Source organism: Lissotriton vulgaris, chromosome 1_1, assembly GCF_964263255.1.
Source record: "Lissotriton vulgaris chromosome 1_1, aLisVul1.2, whole genome shotgun sequence".
NCBI lineage: Eukaryota > Metazoa > Chordata > Amphibia > Caudata > Salamandridae > Lissotriton > Lissotriton vulgaris.
The window spans coordinates 1,990,829,621-1,990,846,388 of record NC_141685.1 but is presented as its reverse complement, the minus strand read 5'-3'; positions in this window follow the sequence as shown (position 1 = coordinate 1,990,846,388).

Here is a 16,768-nt window from a genome sequence, read left to right as displayed (position 1 = left end):
CTGATGGCTTGCCACCTAGCTGTTTTTAGGTTTTTTTGTAGGTGGCTCTATGTGTGGGTGGCTCTGTCTGTGTGAGGGTGGCTCTGTGTTTGTAGGTGACTCTATGTGAATGACTGTGTGGGTGGCTCTGTGTGGGTGTAAATGTAATAGGTAATGTATTTGCAAGCGATTAAGCTATTGGCATTGTAAATGACTGCCATTTATTTAACAATTAAGCTATTGGCAATGTAAATGACAATGCCATTTATTTGATTAAAAAAAAAAGTCCTGAACAATGCCAATAGCTCTACCTTTAATAATGCCGAGACCATTGCATTGTAAATGCTTGTTTATACCTTCACACCGTGTATTCTCAGGGGCAGGTATCCCATATAATAATTGTTTTGCTGTATGTATATAAAATCACAAACAAAAAAAGCATACAATCCCGGCTCTCCGCACCTACCAACCAGTTAGCGCAGTGTCTTGAGCATGTAAATAAAAACCATATCAAGGAATAATAAAATGTTTTTCCTTCTGAAACAAAAAGATAAAATTGACTCTTATGGAGGCTCTATGAAAATACCAAAATAAAATAGTAGCATGAGAAAAGGTTATGTACTTAATGTATTACAGAATTGCAACATTGTTAATGATATTCCTTAAATTAAAACATCAAATGGTGAAACCAGACGTTGGTAACCAACTCCTCTCTTCTACTCCCTTGCTAAACATTCTTGGCATCAGTTCCCACCTGAATTTATTTTGATGGACTGTAATACACACACAGACTGAGTTTGTGGTGTTTTCCTCTTTGTAGGTATCACACCTTAGACTTCTGAAATTTCTCAGTTGTCTTGTACCTTATTAAGAATATTTTTGCAACAAATTAAGTAGATGACATACAGAATGATGGGCCAACAGGTGTTTCTCTATTACTGCCCCTTCATCGGGGCCAAGGAATAAATAAATGCCAATATTCACAAGGAAGACCTGTTAGTCTTTTTCACAATGATCAGTTATAAGAACACTCCAATTCCCAATGTATTTATCAAAATGCTGGATCACTTAAGTTTCAGAATGTTATAAAAATCATGTGTGCATCCAAACTTCAATTGCGGCCAAGTAAGACAAACCTTTTCATTTGCTACTGGTAAAGTGTGTGTCGGAAACTGATGTCATCCAACATATGATTAATAAAGAGATTAATTAAAGACAACTGAGAAATTGCAAAAGTCATTGTGGTACCTACAAAAAAAGAAATACCTTAAACTGTATTTTATAGAAGGTCTTTTTTATTATATCTGAACTAGAAAGTTTCATCTCTTGTTTAGATGGATTTTATTGCACATTACTTAAAATCATTGCAATTGATTGTGTTTAAAAAATACTGTAAATATATTTTAAAAAAACTGATATTGCCTTACAGACACTTTGTAGTCCTACTCATCATAACAAACAGAAGTTTAAAATCTATCTCAGTATTTTAAAAAAGTGCCTGGAATTGGTGTGCAGGCAGCATTAAAATTAAGAGATATAATCAGGCTTCATCAGGGTAATTGCTGCTGTCATAAATTTCATAAAACTTGCAGTCATTTTCACTCATGCACTCCTGACGCATCTTGGAAGGTCCGAACATTGATGCTCCAAATGGGACGGAGTCAAAATTTCCTTAAAGCGGTCAATTCCTTGCAGATAGCATGAATTGTGATTCTTATTTCGACAGATGGTGGCACAGTCTAGCCTTCTGCTCCCAGTAGCTCTGTCCATACCTATATGCGAGCAAGGGAACTAGACCCAAACTTAACCTCATGATTTGGAGCTTCAGTGTTGGCATGAGGGGCGTAGAGAAATAATACACTAGTGCCCCACAGTTAGAGTTTTGATGCCCAGTTGCCATGACTTAGGTTTTGTACTGCCAGTGAGCCATGTTCCACCAACAATTTTTCATGTTTTATTAATAGTATTGCCGTAAAAGCTATTGGTAGAGAGCTTTCCCAGATTTCTTGTGCCTCCATCATTTACATACAATTAGTTAGGAATTGTTCAATTTTTTTCCGGGTTTTTTCTATTGGTGACCAAATGAGTCTCTTTAAAGTATTCCCCTGGGCCTGCTTAGCTTTTAAGGACTAAGCAACAAACGTAGCTTTTAGCAGCCACTGCTGTGATGTCAGTTTGAATTCCATGTGAATGTCTGCATGAGATTTGGAGTTTGAGAACAAGAGCACTCTATGATAACAGGATGTCTGCTGTATCCAGCTAGGCTAACAACTTATCTCTAAAAACCATTGCCCAATAAGCCACTGTTGGTAAGAATTTTGAATCTATTACCTTAAGTAGGGTGGCCAAGTCTTTTGTGCCCATTGATTTTCTTGCTTTGTAGAATGCTCCCTCAAGGGAGTTTGCTGCCCCCTTCTTGTGCGGTGATGTGTGCATCTAATCACCCTATGTGGTCCAAACAGACGCCAAGGTAGTTGTAAGTGCTCACTACTTCAATGGCTTTCCACGCTATATTCCAGAAACCTTTCCTGGCCCTTTGTCTTGTTATCACCTTCGATTTTGCTGTATTTATTATTAGTCTATTTTCATAGCAGTACAATGTGAAGGCTGTCACCAGTTTCTGGAACCCCACTATGGTTTGGTCTAACGACTCGTTTAGTTTGTAACCCTCATACATTGAGTGAATAACAGTTTTTTTTCCAGTCAGCTACTGTGCTTTAATGTGTCTCTCACTTTATGGCGTTTCTGGGCTTAAAAATATGCAGATGCGGCTGAGCTCCTCGAGCCTTTTGCTTCACTGGAGATGTTTGCAGTACACAGAACACTTACACCTCCAAAGAAAAGTTAGAGGTCTCTCGGATTGCTATGAAAGGGCTTGACCCCATGGGTAATGCTGTAAACTGCAAGAATTAACATACAAATTCTTTTACACACTCACTAAAATCTGCATATTATGAATCACATTAATACATAAATATGAGCAGTTCATGCACTAAAAGCTATAATAAAGCTGTAGTCTTGCACCACTTGGAGAGGATAGTGTCGCTGCCAGCAGAAGATGGGAAGTTTGTTTACCGGAGGTGGAACACAGAGGGTAGAAGCCCTCTGAACGTCTGCCTAAAAGCACACATTCTTAGAGCTTCTCAGTGGGGTAGCCCTGTATCTGAGAGCCAGCAAACAATACTTTGTCCCAGAAGTCCTCCAGGTCTTCCAGGCAGGACATGGCCACATAATATGCGTGAGAGCCGCTCTCCCCACATTACTCCCAGCAAGTGTCAGGATTGTTAGGGTCAGTGGCATGAAGTCTGGTGGGCGGTAGGTGCCAACCACACACACTTTTATATAACCTCTTTTTTGCAATGCGCTTGGCTGCAAAGGAGGTGTTACAAGCGTAAATTTCATTCCACCGTTTGGGTTCAAGTGCAATGGTCTGGTCTTTTTCCCATTCCCATTGCTATTGGAAGGTTGGTTTGGTGGTGGCGTGTCGACTATTGAATACATCTGAGACTGGGTATTTAGCTGAGGTGAGTTGCTACAGTAACTTTTCAAAAGGTGTTAGGGACCTGCTGGCGCATGGCCTATTGGTGGGGTGAGTGATCCAATTTCAGATTTGCAGCTAGTTTAAACTTTCAGACTGAGATGTTGTAGTTACCCATAAGGTCCTTGAAGGACTTCAATGCCTCCATGGCATACAAGTCCTGAAGGTGGAAGCAACACTTGGACCTCCATATATGGACATTCCCTCGGTGAAGTCTGCATTGTCTACTATATGCGTGCATAGGGATGGGAAAGCGGTAATGCACCTCTGAAGTGCAGTCAAGTCCCACACGGCAGGTGTGGTCCCTGTCGCTGGAGAGATGTATAGCAGTCTGCCTTTCTTGCCCTTGGGGACTGTCGGGACCTCGCCCATAGGTCTAGCTGCCAGATTCTGATCAGTGTGACATTTTTAATCACTCATCCATAAACTGTTCAATCACATATCAAAGAAATGCGTCCCTCCCCAAAGAGGGAAAAGTTTCTCCACGAAGCCCAAGAGGTTGTGGCTTTGCAGAGGTGATGTTAAGAGTTGACTCGTACATACCTGTAGGTTGGATATGAATTGAATGCCTAACTAACAATCAGTGGACCAAAGGGATTGGTGTAGTAGTATCCAGGAAGTCTGTGAGTGTTCTCCGCCCATGAGAACTAGGCCCTCTGAGCATATTGATCTGAAAGACAACCACTGCTCACAATTCCTCAAGGAGGGGGACAAGCACCAAGAGGGAACATTAGGGTTTGGTGTGAATCAGGGGGGAGGTAATCTGCTAAGGAGGATGGCTTGAAGGTGTCGTGGCAGATTCAATGCCGTGTATCTGTAAATGTATTGCGACTTGTATAGCGCACGTATCACTCGAAGGCATCAAGGCGCTTGCCTTGGGAACCCGTCCTGGCTTTTTCCCTGTGAGAACCCCTACTGGGCATCCCCAAGGTGAAAGCCAGGCATCCCACAGCGGGTGAGCCGCCGTAGTGGAGATTAAGCAAGCTATTGCCCAGAGTTGCAAGTGGGACCCCATGATTAGAGTAGGCACCGAGGCGAGAATTATCGAGTCTGTGGACATTTTTGGGCTCAGGACCCTGCCGCGTCAGGATTTGAACCCTGGTCCCGGGCCAGACCTCTGCATCAGGGTCTGCCGCTCTAATCAGTGAGCCACACTCCTCCACATCTATCTGTTGGTGGTCACTAATTTTCTGCAAGAGGGGCTCCAGGAAGCGGTCCAAAAAAAGGGTGAGTGCAGCACTGTCTAGCACCTCTGGATATAGGCATGGGTTTCGATGGGTAGGAGTTAGCTTCCACCCTGGCTGTGAGGGAGGAGTAAGGTGCAGAGATCCATCTCCGAAAGCGACACCCAAGCTCTATTTCAGCAAGTCATCAAACATGTTCCATTCCCCCTTTTCCAGTTCCTTTTCGATATTTAGAGAGCAGAGGACCGCTACTCTGCCCCTTTTCCTGGCAATGTTGACTAGGTGCAGAACCTGCTTAGTCTTTTTGCCAGCTGCGCAATGGGGGCAAACCTGACCAGGGTGGGAAGGAGTTTATCTAGTTGGTTGGCCAGTATCTTGGCAAGAAGCTTGAGATCCAAGTTAAGCAGGGAGATGGGGCAGTAGGTCCGAGGAGCAGAGCGTTGGGTTTTTGTCTGGTTTAGGGATTAAAACAGTGGAGGCCTTGGACATGCTGCGGGTTGGCACGGTCTCATCCTTGCACTCCATAAAAAAAGGCTGTTAGGATGAGTAAGTAGTTGGGGAGCGAACGTTTATAGAATAGTGTAGGGAGTCAGAACCTGGGGCCTTAGAAAACAAGTTGGCCAATAGTGTCAAGTATCTCCTTTGGGGAGATAGGGCGGTCCAAATTTTGTTGCAGGCTCCAAAACGCAGGGACGATTCAGGCACGTGACCTGAACGGAGGTTTTGTAACGTCCAGCCTAGCTGTACAATAGAACGCAACTGGGACTAACCATGTTGAAACATTATCATATCCTGTTCTATTATATCAATAGCAAATGATACAATGCAGTCCAGTGAATAAATTCTGGAGGACAGAGTCGTTAACCCATTGTCCACCACAGAAAGGGATTTTTCCAAATTAATACGATCAATTTCTCGTATTTTTTCTGCAGTTTCAATTTGATTTTTTTCCAAGCTTCATTGTAAGCTGCGTATATACCGGCGTATATGAAACGTTTTTGACGCTGTTTGCGAGGTCCCAGTATGAAATCTCGCAAGTCAGCACCTTCTTTAAGTAAAGTTAGGTGTTGCTTAATTTTGGGAAGTGTGGATCTTCATAGCCAATCGAGGCACAACTTTCCTACACTGTATGTTGTAACTATCCCTGGATGTTGTCTTTGGGAATATCGTGGGTCCGGCCTATTCGGTTTGAAACCCTGTACTTTGTTGAGGAATCTATCTTGACAGTTATTAGTGTCTGTGGGCCAGATCAACCATTTGTTCCAATCAGGAATTGTTCTGTTTTGTTTTAAAATATAGGCCACGTCTAACCCCTCATCTATAGTGGTGTTTCTATCAGGCATAGGCTTTGGTATAGACGGGTTGTTTAAATCTTTTATCTTGGCTAAACCAAGACAGGTTTTTTACTGAATTGTCATTCAGGAACCTTATTTGTTCTGGGATCATGCAGGCTCTAAACAATGTTTCTAGACCTTGTATCTGCCATTCTTTTGTACCCCAGATGGTTTTTGTTTCAATGTTGTTTTTCCAAAATTCAAAAACAAATGTTGACATTTTTTCATAAAATCTTTCAGAATAAATCAGTTTAGTATTTGTCAACATGTTTTCATTCCGGTCTTATTTAACACTTTGAAATAGAATGTTTCAGGATCAGTGACGTTAAACCCTGAGAAGTATGGGAATTTCTCATAAAATGTTTTTGAACTGCCTTTTGGCGGAGTTTGACAATGTTCTCATTGATTATAAGTTAAAACATTTCTAGGATTTGCAGATTTATGCAGATAATGATGCCCAAAGTGATTGTAACAATACATTTCCTCATAATTCGACGAACCCTGTGAATAATCATGTTCTGTAAATTTTGCTGACATTTCTAAATCTGACATCAAATTATTAATATTTTCAAAGTCCCAATCGTCAGAGAAAGTACTAGGTGATACAAAGTCACTTAAGGAGATCTTAAATTGGTGTGGATATTTCAAGAGCTCAACCAGGCCATAGATTTCATAATCAGTTTTCTCCCATGCTATACCACCAGGTATAGGCTTTGCTGTGATGTTAACTGATGACAGTTCTCTTTTTTCGATGTGTGAGGATCTGTGTGGTTTCAGGACCAAGTTGATGATCTGAATTGCTGTGTCCATTGTACTATATTTTCCATCAATAAATGTACCAAAACTTAAAACCAAGATGAGCCATAGGAGGAAAAGTACACCTAACCCAATCCATAATTTAATCCATGGTGAAGTTAGATAGGTTTCTCTGAGTTGATAAAAGAGCTCTGTGATTTTATTTTTTAAAGTTTTTGTTGCTGGCTTGTCTTAATGTTCACTTGGATCATCGGAAAAGTCATCAAAGTTGATAAAGTAGCCAGATGCAGTTCTGTCAATTGGTGGGATTGCTTCCGGATTTCCATTGATCTTTGCAGTTTCTTTTGTTACATTTGTATAGTCCGAGGCTACATCATTGTAGACTGGTGTTTCTTGATGAACTGTAGCAATTTGGGTTTCAAGAGGCACAAGTTCCATGGCTTTGTTGCATAGTCCTTTTTTAATCACTGCAGGTTTGTCAAATGTGATTAGTCTCTCAGTTTGAACCTCTTGGATTGTAGCAAGATTTGGTCTTCTGCTATTTCTTGGGAGTCCACTGGGCCTACTACTTATTATTGGCCACATGGTTGTGGTTTCACCAGGTCGATTGATACAACTCTGTTCTCCTTTTTTACCAGCAAGGGGCGGTAGTACAACTGATCTTGTTCCGCTGACGGCTAAGACAGGTACTGCTTTTCTCTAAGAAGGCCCAAATTCCTTCTTCACCGCGATCTTTTCTCTGACCAGATCCCCAATCTTTGGAATCCAGACAGGTCTTGCTGGGACAGGTGGTTTTTCTTCAGTGGTAGTTGGCTTTAGCTTTTCGTTACTCAGACTTTTTCTTGTTTCATTTAAGTCCTGTAAAACAGCCAAACTATCTTTGATAGCAAAGGTTTTTTGTTGCACCACTGAAGTCTGACAATCCAAGTCCTGGATGATTATTCTAGTACCAAATAATAGTTTGTACGGACTGATACCTCCTAGAGAATTTCTTGGCATGTTATTAAGACTACGTTGGACACTTATTAGATGTGTGACCCACCCGTCACCCGAACCTAATTCCCTCATCTTTATAGATTACTTTATGTCCCGTTTTTTTCTATCCACTACCGCATTTCCCTCGGGATGGGATGGACTAGAATACCGCAATGCAATGCCATGCCCATGCTGGCCATGGCCTCCTTGTAAGCCCGAGAGCTAAACGCAGGACCCTGGTCAGAATGTAGTATGCCAATTGGGTATGTGCCGATAAAGACTCGCAAATCTTTTATAACAGTTCTGGCGTCAGCCGAGCGCTGGGGGTCTCATCTAAATGAATCAAGTCTTAATGAATGAATGAATCAACACTTACAGTTCTAGGTGATCTGAACTTTCACCTAGATCAAGCCGACCAAACTGATACATCCTCCCTTGTAACAGACATGGAAATATTAGGGTTAAAACAATTGGTCGCTTGTCCCACACATTTAGCTGGCCATACGCTTGATGCTATATTCTCAAATGTTGAGGGCCTTCAAATAATGGACACCCTACCTATGCCGTGGACTGACCACTATGCTATTTTTGGCAAAATCAACATCCCCACCGAGACTCACCAACCTAAAACACCTCGGATAAGGAACCAAAACGCTTTCAAAGACTGGAAGCACATAAATCACACAGAGTTAAAAACGCTACTGGTCAAGACCTGTCCCACGGTGTCCACTGACCCTAATACGGCTACATCACAATTCCAGACCTGGCTCGCCCACGCAACGGAGCGCTCAGTCCCCACTAAATCATTGTCTAGGAATAGATCCAAACCAACCGCTCCATGGTATACTGATGAGCTAAGATTGCAAAAACAGACCAGCAGGAATCTGGAAAGGCGTTGGAGATTAACCTACGACATGGACAGCAAGAAAGTCTATAAAAACTCATTGGCCCTTTATAAATCCATGATTATAAAAGCAAAAAAAACATTTTACACAAAATTGATCAAGCAAAAAACTCTAGCAAGCAACTGTTTGAAGTTACGAAAATATTGGCAGGCAATGCTCTGGCAGACTTTTTCTTCACCAAGGTGGATGAAATTTATCAGGCCTTTGCCTCTAAACTAGCGACCATTAATATGGATCCCCCTTGTGCACATTCAGCCAACGATTTTTCAAGCTTCATCCCACTCACAGATGAGCACATAAGGACTATTGTTTCTTCTATCAAAAGCGGTTCCGCCCTGGACCCTTGTCCTCTATCAGTTTTACCACCAGTAATGGAATCCATCATACCTGTGCTGACACAAGTCTGTAACACCATCTTGTTTTCGGCTATATACCCAAAATCTCTAAAAAACACTTTACTGAAACCTTTATTAAAAAAACCCTGCTTAGATAAAAAAGAACTTAAAAATTACAGGCCTATTGCAAGCCTTCCATTCTTAGCCAAAGTGGTCGAAAAGGCTATGAATTCCCAACTATCTGACTTTTTAGAAAGACACCGACTGCTCGATGACTCCCAATTCGGCTTTCGGAGGTACCACGGGACCGAGACTGCCCTTATCAAGGCAGCTGACGATGTCAGAGCCATCCGGGACCAAGGAGGTACTGCTATTCTAGTACTATTGGATCTATCTGCAGCCTTCGACACGGTCGACCATAACATCTCGGTCGACCGTGTTGGAAAGTTGGGCATCCGCCATCATGCCAGAGACCTGCTTGCCTCCTTTCTAGCAGAGAGATCTCAAGCAGTCACCCTTGGACCTTTCCAGTCTGCTCAACTCTCGCTGCCATGCGGGGCCCCCCAAGGCTCATCCCTTAGTCCGACACTATTTAACATATATGTGTCGGACCTGGCCTATGTCATCAGGGCATATGGGATGAGCCTAACGTCTTACGCAGACGATACACAACTGGTCCTGGCCATCAAGGGTGACGGAGGACAAGTGGCACAAAACTTCAAAGATGGACTGCTGGAAATAGGAGAGTGGATGACCAAAAATTGCCTCAAGCTTAACTCAGAAAAAACTGAGGTAGTCCTCTTTGGACCACTTTTTCCAGCATGGTCATCATGCTGGTGGCCAGCAGCTTTTGGCTCACCTCCCATTCCAACAGCTAAAGTCAGGAATCTGGGAGTCATCTTCGATGATGGGCTCACCTTTCTGGACCATGCAAACAAAGTTGCCACCACCGCCCATTATAAACTGAAAATGATCAGGAAGTTTCGCCCCTTTCTACCTGAGGCAGCAATTAAAACACTGGTCAGTGCATTAGTCTTGTCATCATTAGACTATTGTAACGGGCTTTTTCTTAATGCCCAGGCTAGGGTCACACAAAAGTTACAGTCCATTCAGAACGCAGCGGCACAAATGATTTCAGGAACTGCCAAGTTCAGTCCCATTTCAGACACGATCAGGCAGTACCACTGGCTACCGATCCACAATAGAATAAAGTTCAAGTCCTTGTGCATAGTCTATAAAACACTTAACAACCAAGGACCATATGCTCTCAAAAACCAATTAACACCCTACATACCCTGCAGACAGTTACGCTCTTCCACCTTACACCAATTAGTAATTCCTCGAACAAAAACAGTGTCCTGGGGTGACCGCCGCTTTTCAGTGGCCGCACCCAAACTCTGGAATACCCTTCCTCAGTACATCAGGACGAGCCCGTCACTCCACCAATTTCGAAAACTCTTAAAGACATGGCTCTTTAATCAGTGAGGCGGTGACTACACATAGGAGACAGATGATTTTTTAGCGCCGAGACGCCTACGGGTATTTGCTGCGCTCTATAAATGTCTAAATAAATAAATAAATAAACATGGGATCGCATTTTTCCGTCTGGATGTCTGAGCATAGATCGCATGATGCTGTCTAATAGTGGTGTCTGGGCTGGTGTCTGGTCCGGTTCACAACTGCGATCTGTTGCAGTCCTGACAATTCATTGCAAAGTTATACATTTCTACGCTCATCCCCGGCCACCAGTATTGTGATTGTAATTCTATTAGAGATTTCAGGATCTCTTGGTGCCTCAGACCCAATCCGATGTGTGCTTCTTGTATCAAGAAGATTCTCCTGTTCGTGTTTGGAATTACTCTATCCCCACTCCAGGGATTTGAGCAAACGGAACGGAGTTCGCATCAATTATGTATGTATTGCCGAGTGGATAGTTTAGAGGTAATGCTGCATAATTGCCTTCCATTGATGCTTTTACTGCCAGCAGCGTTTCGCCATCTATTTGTTTTTTCGTACGCTTTTTTTGTAGCTACTGAAGCCGAGTGATCAGCTGCCGCTGTGGCTCTGTCAGCCAATGAATTCTCTGCAACGTGAACGCCATCACGTTGAAGACTCTGCGTATGTATCACGTGAGTCTTTTGTAGTTCTTTCTGCCAAAGTTTTTTATGCTTTATTGTGGCACCTGTCTCATCTTTGTAACCGTTTTTAATCCAGGACTGCATGGAATTGTTGTAAGACCGGACGCAGTAATGCGAATCGCACACTATTAGTGTCGGGAATTCACAATCTGAGATCTTATTTCAGCTAGCTGAGCTGTACAGTTTGAGAGATTCTGTTTTAGTGACCATCTGTCTGAATTTAACTAAGCGCCAGCGACCTTTAACAATCACACAAGCTGCATTGTAAATCTGTTTTACCACAACGTAGTATTGTGCAAATCTGTCCGTGTAGATTACACAGGTGTACTGTTCGAGAGGCAGAATTTCGATCGGCAGAGGACATTCATTTTCATATTCCAGATATTCTAGTTTTTTCATTTTCGGATCCAATGCATGTGTCACGTCTTCTGTTGCAAGAGAAGTTTCCCATCTTATCCGTTTTGGATCTAGAGCTTTAGCATTAAGATTGCCTGGTATTGTTACCGCCTCAAGGGCTGATACTGCTGTTAAAACAGATATCCTCTTACCTTGGGCTAGGGCTCTTTCTTTTGCTACAGTAGTTTGAACCGCAGTTAGAATATTTTCAGTAGAACTGAATTTCATTTCAGCTTGTGTACAAAATGTGATTTGTAAGCTATTGGTACCGTTTCTCCCTCATTAGAGGTCAGGTATGTGAATCCGCATCTTCCTGGGATGACTTTGATTACAAGGTTGCGTTCATTTGCGCTTGTTTGCAGTTTTGTTTTAGTTAACATGTCTGACTGTAATCTTAAAATTTCTGTGTGTTTTTGAGTCCAATAGTTGGTTTAAAATCAGGTTTTATTAGTTCGTAGAGAGGTTTAACCCTCTGCATAATTTAGAATGTAGGTTCTTCCAAAATTCAGGAGACCTAGTATTGATTGTAAGTTTTTCAGAGTTTTTGGAGCTTGGAGTACTGCACACTTCTCTAAGAAGTTGTCTGCTAGGCTTTTGCCTTCACTTGATAATTCATATCCTAAAAATAGGACAGTTAGATGGGCAATTTGTGATTTTTTTAAAGTTAAATTTGTACCCTTCAGCTGCGAACCCAAGTATTATGGTGTTCACTCTTTTCAAGTGAGTCTCCAGGTCATCGTCTGTAAGATGGATATCATCGACATAGGATAATGCCTCATCATACATTTGTAGTAACTGTTACCCTGTTACCCTGTCTGAAAATAATCCTGGGCTGTTCTTGAATCCCTGTGGGAGACGGCAAAATTGTTTTTGGGTCCCCATGCTGGAGAAAGCGGTTAAATATCTGCTTTCAGGTGCTATGTTTTGACAGAAGAAACCATTTGAAATATCTAATGTCGTTTTATATTTCTTGCTCACGATGTTATTCATTAGTGCTGCACTGTGTGAGTTTTGTACTGCAAAAGTTTTACAGCAGGAGTTTAGATGTCTGTAGTCTAAAACTAGACAATATGAATCGTCTTGCTTGGAGACAGGAAACAAAGGATTGTTCATTTGTGAGGTGCGTGTTTCAATCACCCTCTGATATTCAAGTTGATCTAAAATTTCTTTTACTTGTTTTTTAGCTTCTTGCTTAACAGGATACTGCCTCTGTGCAGTAGGTTGATTTTTTAACTGGATTTTATGGTGAGGAGAATCCTCATCCTATCCTACATGATTTTTATATAATGCAGGGGCTCTGGCCACTGCCCATTTTCTAGCAAGTGTGTATTTCTTATGAATCGGAATGTGATTCGAGAAGGCAGGCATAATCATTTCTTCACCATGTGGGCACTCCCTGACAAACTCTGGTGGCCAGTCTTTCCCTGCTAGAAGGATATCATAGCCTTTAGATAGATCTTCCAAAAGAGACCTTTTATTTTCCTAGTTTTATCTCCCTCTATACGTAATGTTATTTCATATAGTTTATGGGGCACGCTCACTCTGGTGTCTGCAGTTTCCACCTGAATGTATTCATTCGTGTCCACTGTCTCCAGAAGATTCATCAGGATCTTGCGAGCTATGCTGTTCTGCTGCGCTGTCTAGCATTGTCTGGGCCCACTCTCCGTTTTTCAGTTTGTGTCCTCAGGCATGTTTTATTTTAATACTGGCTACCTTCTTTATGGGAAAATGTAATTTTTTACTTTGATGAGCAGCTTCCTTGTTTTTGGACTTGACGTGCTCTTCTTTATGTTCTGACCGTCCTCTTCTTTCCGATTTCTTTGAGGAAGTCTGGAAAGATCGAGAGGGACGTGTATCAATATCTTGATATCTGTCAGGTTTTCTCAAATTGTCCCTATTTCTAAGGTTGTATCTTTTTTCAGAGAGCTCCATTTGGGGAGACTTGCCCCCCCCGATCCCCCCCCCCCCCCCCCATTCTGGAGATTTATCTCTTCGTTGAGGAGACCTTCCTCTGGTCTGAAACTGTTTTTCTCTGGGAGTGGTTTGTTTATTACCCTCCCACTTCTTCTTTTGAGAATTGAGATTATTTTTAATAAGTATTTTCAGGATTTTCAATTAGTTGGGGGTTTTACTGGTTTACCACCCAAACTATCTCTGCCTAATTATTCATAACAAGCTCAAAGGTTGGTCTGCTATGTCTATTTCTTTCAATTTTTGGCGGATTGCCACACATGCTGCTTCTCCTTTTATGTTGGCTAATAATATAGCCGAGACCTGCTTAAAGTCTTTCAGTAATTTCATACCTAGAGTTAAAGCAGGTTCTGGACCGTATTCATTCTGAATCTGTCTTAGTACGTCTGGTATCACCGCCATAGACTGAACACCATGTGTTTTTGTGTAGATAGAAGCAAAGACTGTGCCCCAAGTGTCAGTCCTCCACATGTGGTGCGATCCCCATTGGGAGACAGTCAGAATTCTGTGTTTTTCGTGAGGGGTAGTATCAGGAAATACTGCCTCTATCTGAGTGATTTTTTGAGCTAATCAGAATGGAATCTGTTCCCGTTTTGTGGGTGTTTTACCAAGACATGATTGTATATTCTGTGGTGTAATTTTGTTTGTGCTCCCCTGTTGAGGGGTGTTTTGTGGAATTCTAATAGCAAGTTGGACTGTTGAAGTTCGCATGACATATTGGACCAATTGTCTATGTATTGTAATTAGTTGTTTTAACTGAACTAAAAGTTCTCTGTCTGACATTGTTTCAATGTCGGGATGTGGTGTGTAGCTGGCTAGAACCGGCCATGTGGCTCCTGGTCTACCTAGTGGACTGAGCCTGGTAATGTGATTTTGATTTTAGGGCGCCATTAAACCAGAGCACGTGCTCTTGGTATATAAGTGGAATTTCAACTTCCTCAAAAGGGGAGTATTCCGCTGGAGCTTCCGCTATTTTGTAGTAGTGGAATTCATGTGTTACAGCATGTGCTGCTGGAAAATTTATCCAGGAATAGAATACCTCTGTCTGTCAAAACTCATGTGCCTCTACCACAAATACGACTGTACCACCTCTTGATGTTACTCCATTTTCTATAAGTTTTATAGTTATGGTTTTTCTTAAATTGACCGGGATGAGTATTGCATCATGGTAGTCTTCATTAAACCCTGTAACGTCTGCACCTGGTTGATTCGCATTTACTGCGGCTTCACCAGTTTAGTTGTTTTCGCCGTGATTTGACATTGTTTAATGAAAGTTTTCTTGCAGAGCAAGTTTTGAGGAAACAAAGATTAGGTGCACAGTATTTTGGAACACTGTATCCTTCAACGTTGACTATACCGTAAACTAATACATAGGAATCTATTCCTACTAAGTTTCGGCGGATATTAACCTTTCACCCACTCCAGAAGTCTATTGGAGTTTTTACGGGAAAAAGGGGTCTGTGTGAAAAAGCATGACTGAGTTACTATAGTATTTTGCGTTAGATTATCGCCTTACCAAACGTTGGGCGCCATGTAGTGTAGTTCCTATTTTCCCAATAGGCTTTGCGCATTGGAATAACAAACGATAGTTTAGACGTAGGACTGAGGTCGACTAGGTCTCTATTGAATATGTTAGACTTAATTAGGTTTGCCAGCAAGCTCAGAGGTCACTAGAAACTTTCTCGAATGAACAGGGAAGAGTTAACTTCCCTGATTAGACAAGAAGGGATTAGCTTCGGACAACTGCATAAACATGACAACTTTGCTCCCCCAGAATGAAGAGTATATCTCCAGAGTTGTGTGAAAACAATAGATAGCTATTTCACTCAGTCAATCGTGCATACTTAGTTTCACCAGAGTGCAGAGAAATAGAGACAGGCGTTTTCAATAAAAGGTGTCCTTTATTGAGCAGTCTTCTTTTTCATGCAAGAGAAGTGAATTGCTACAATTGCAATACTTTTCATGAAGTAAAATGCGTACAGTAAAAGGAGTATTATGAAATAATACTGTAAAAGCATTGATATGGTTTCTGAGCCATATGATACTTAAAAGGTATAAAATATATACAATTACATACAATGTTAAAAGTTGACTAAACATACCTAACTGATGTTTCTAAATACGCCTACCCCAGTGTACCTAACCTAAGCCTAGTACGTGGGAAGGAGTAAAGGAGTTTTTAAGTTGAGTTAGTTTTGCCAAGAATCTGACTCAAGAATTCTCTAAGGAACTAATCCGCTCCGTACCTTGGTTTTAGAATGGAGAAGGTCTTGTATCTCGCTCTCAGGACTCGATCTCCCAGTAACCCGCAAGGGTGACTGGAAACACTGGAGCTGGATTTTCTCGGCAGGAGAAAGACAGCGTATTTTTCAGTGCGTGAAATGGAAGGCACGGCTTCCTTCGGCACTCGCATCAGCTGGGCTTCGGATAAGTAGATAGCCGCTCTGCTCCAAACCACCGTGTGTTGCTTAAGTCAAACGCTGGTATATTTATACCTGGAAGGTGCCGTGTTTGATGTAAGGTTTGACATAAGACGTCAATAAAAGATGTCACTAAGAACTGGCCATTCTTTCGGACTCGCAGGAGTTCTAGGACAAATCAAAACAAAGGCATGGGGAATTCCCAGGTTGCTGGAGTTTTGGTTTGTTGAAAGAACTCGTACTTTCTAGGAGTCTAAGGAAGTAGCCTTGCCGCATTTGAACTGCATTGGCTATGACTAAATATGGATATGATTCTTATGCCTTTATAAGGATATGATTTGTTATAACCACATAAGGGCATAAATCTGAAATATTTAATTCGGGTCCTAGATACGTTCACAACACAATAACTTTAAAAGTGCCTGAAGGTAACAAAACAAGATAGAACAAAACGACTAATTGATTAGTGCCCATCTCCGAGAGGTCCATCGGGTCGTATCACAGTCCATGGGAAAACTTGAAGGGGCTTTACTGGCTCTGTTGACCAAGAGCCGGTTCCCGGCCTGCCCAGCCTAACACCAGGGTAGGAGACTAGGAACGCCGTAGGTTGGCCTACCTAGCCATCAATTACAAAGGGGTAGTTCTAGGTCACCAGCCTGTGTGGTGGTGATGATGGATCGGTGGAGTCGTTCCAGTAGCCAAGATCCACTGGCTTCTGTTTAATTAAGGCTAAGTTGGAGCCTTCCCACCCATCTTGAGGCTGTTTGTGACTATTAGAAATGTGATTTCCCGGTTGGCTGAGGTATGCACACAGGCTAGGCAGGTACCACCACTCTA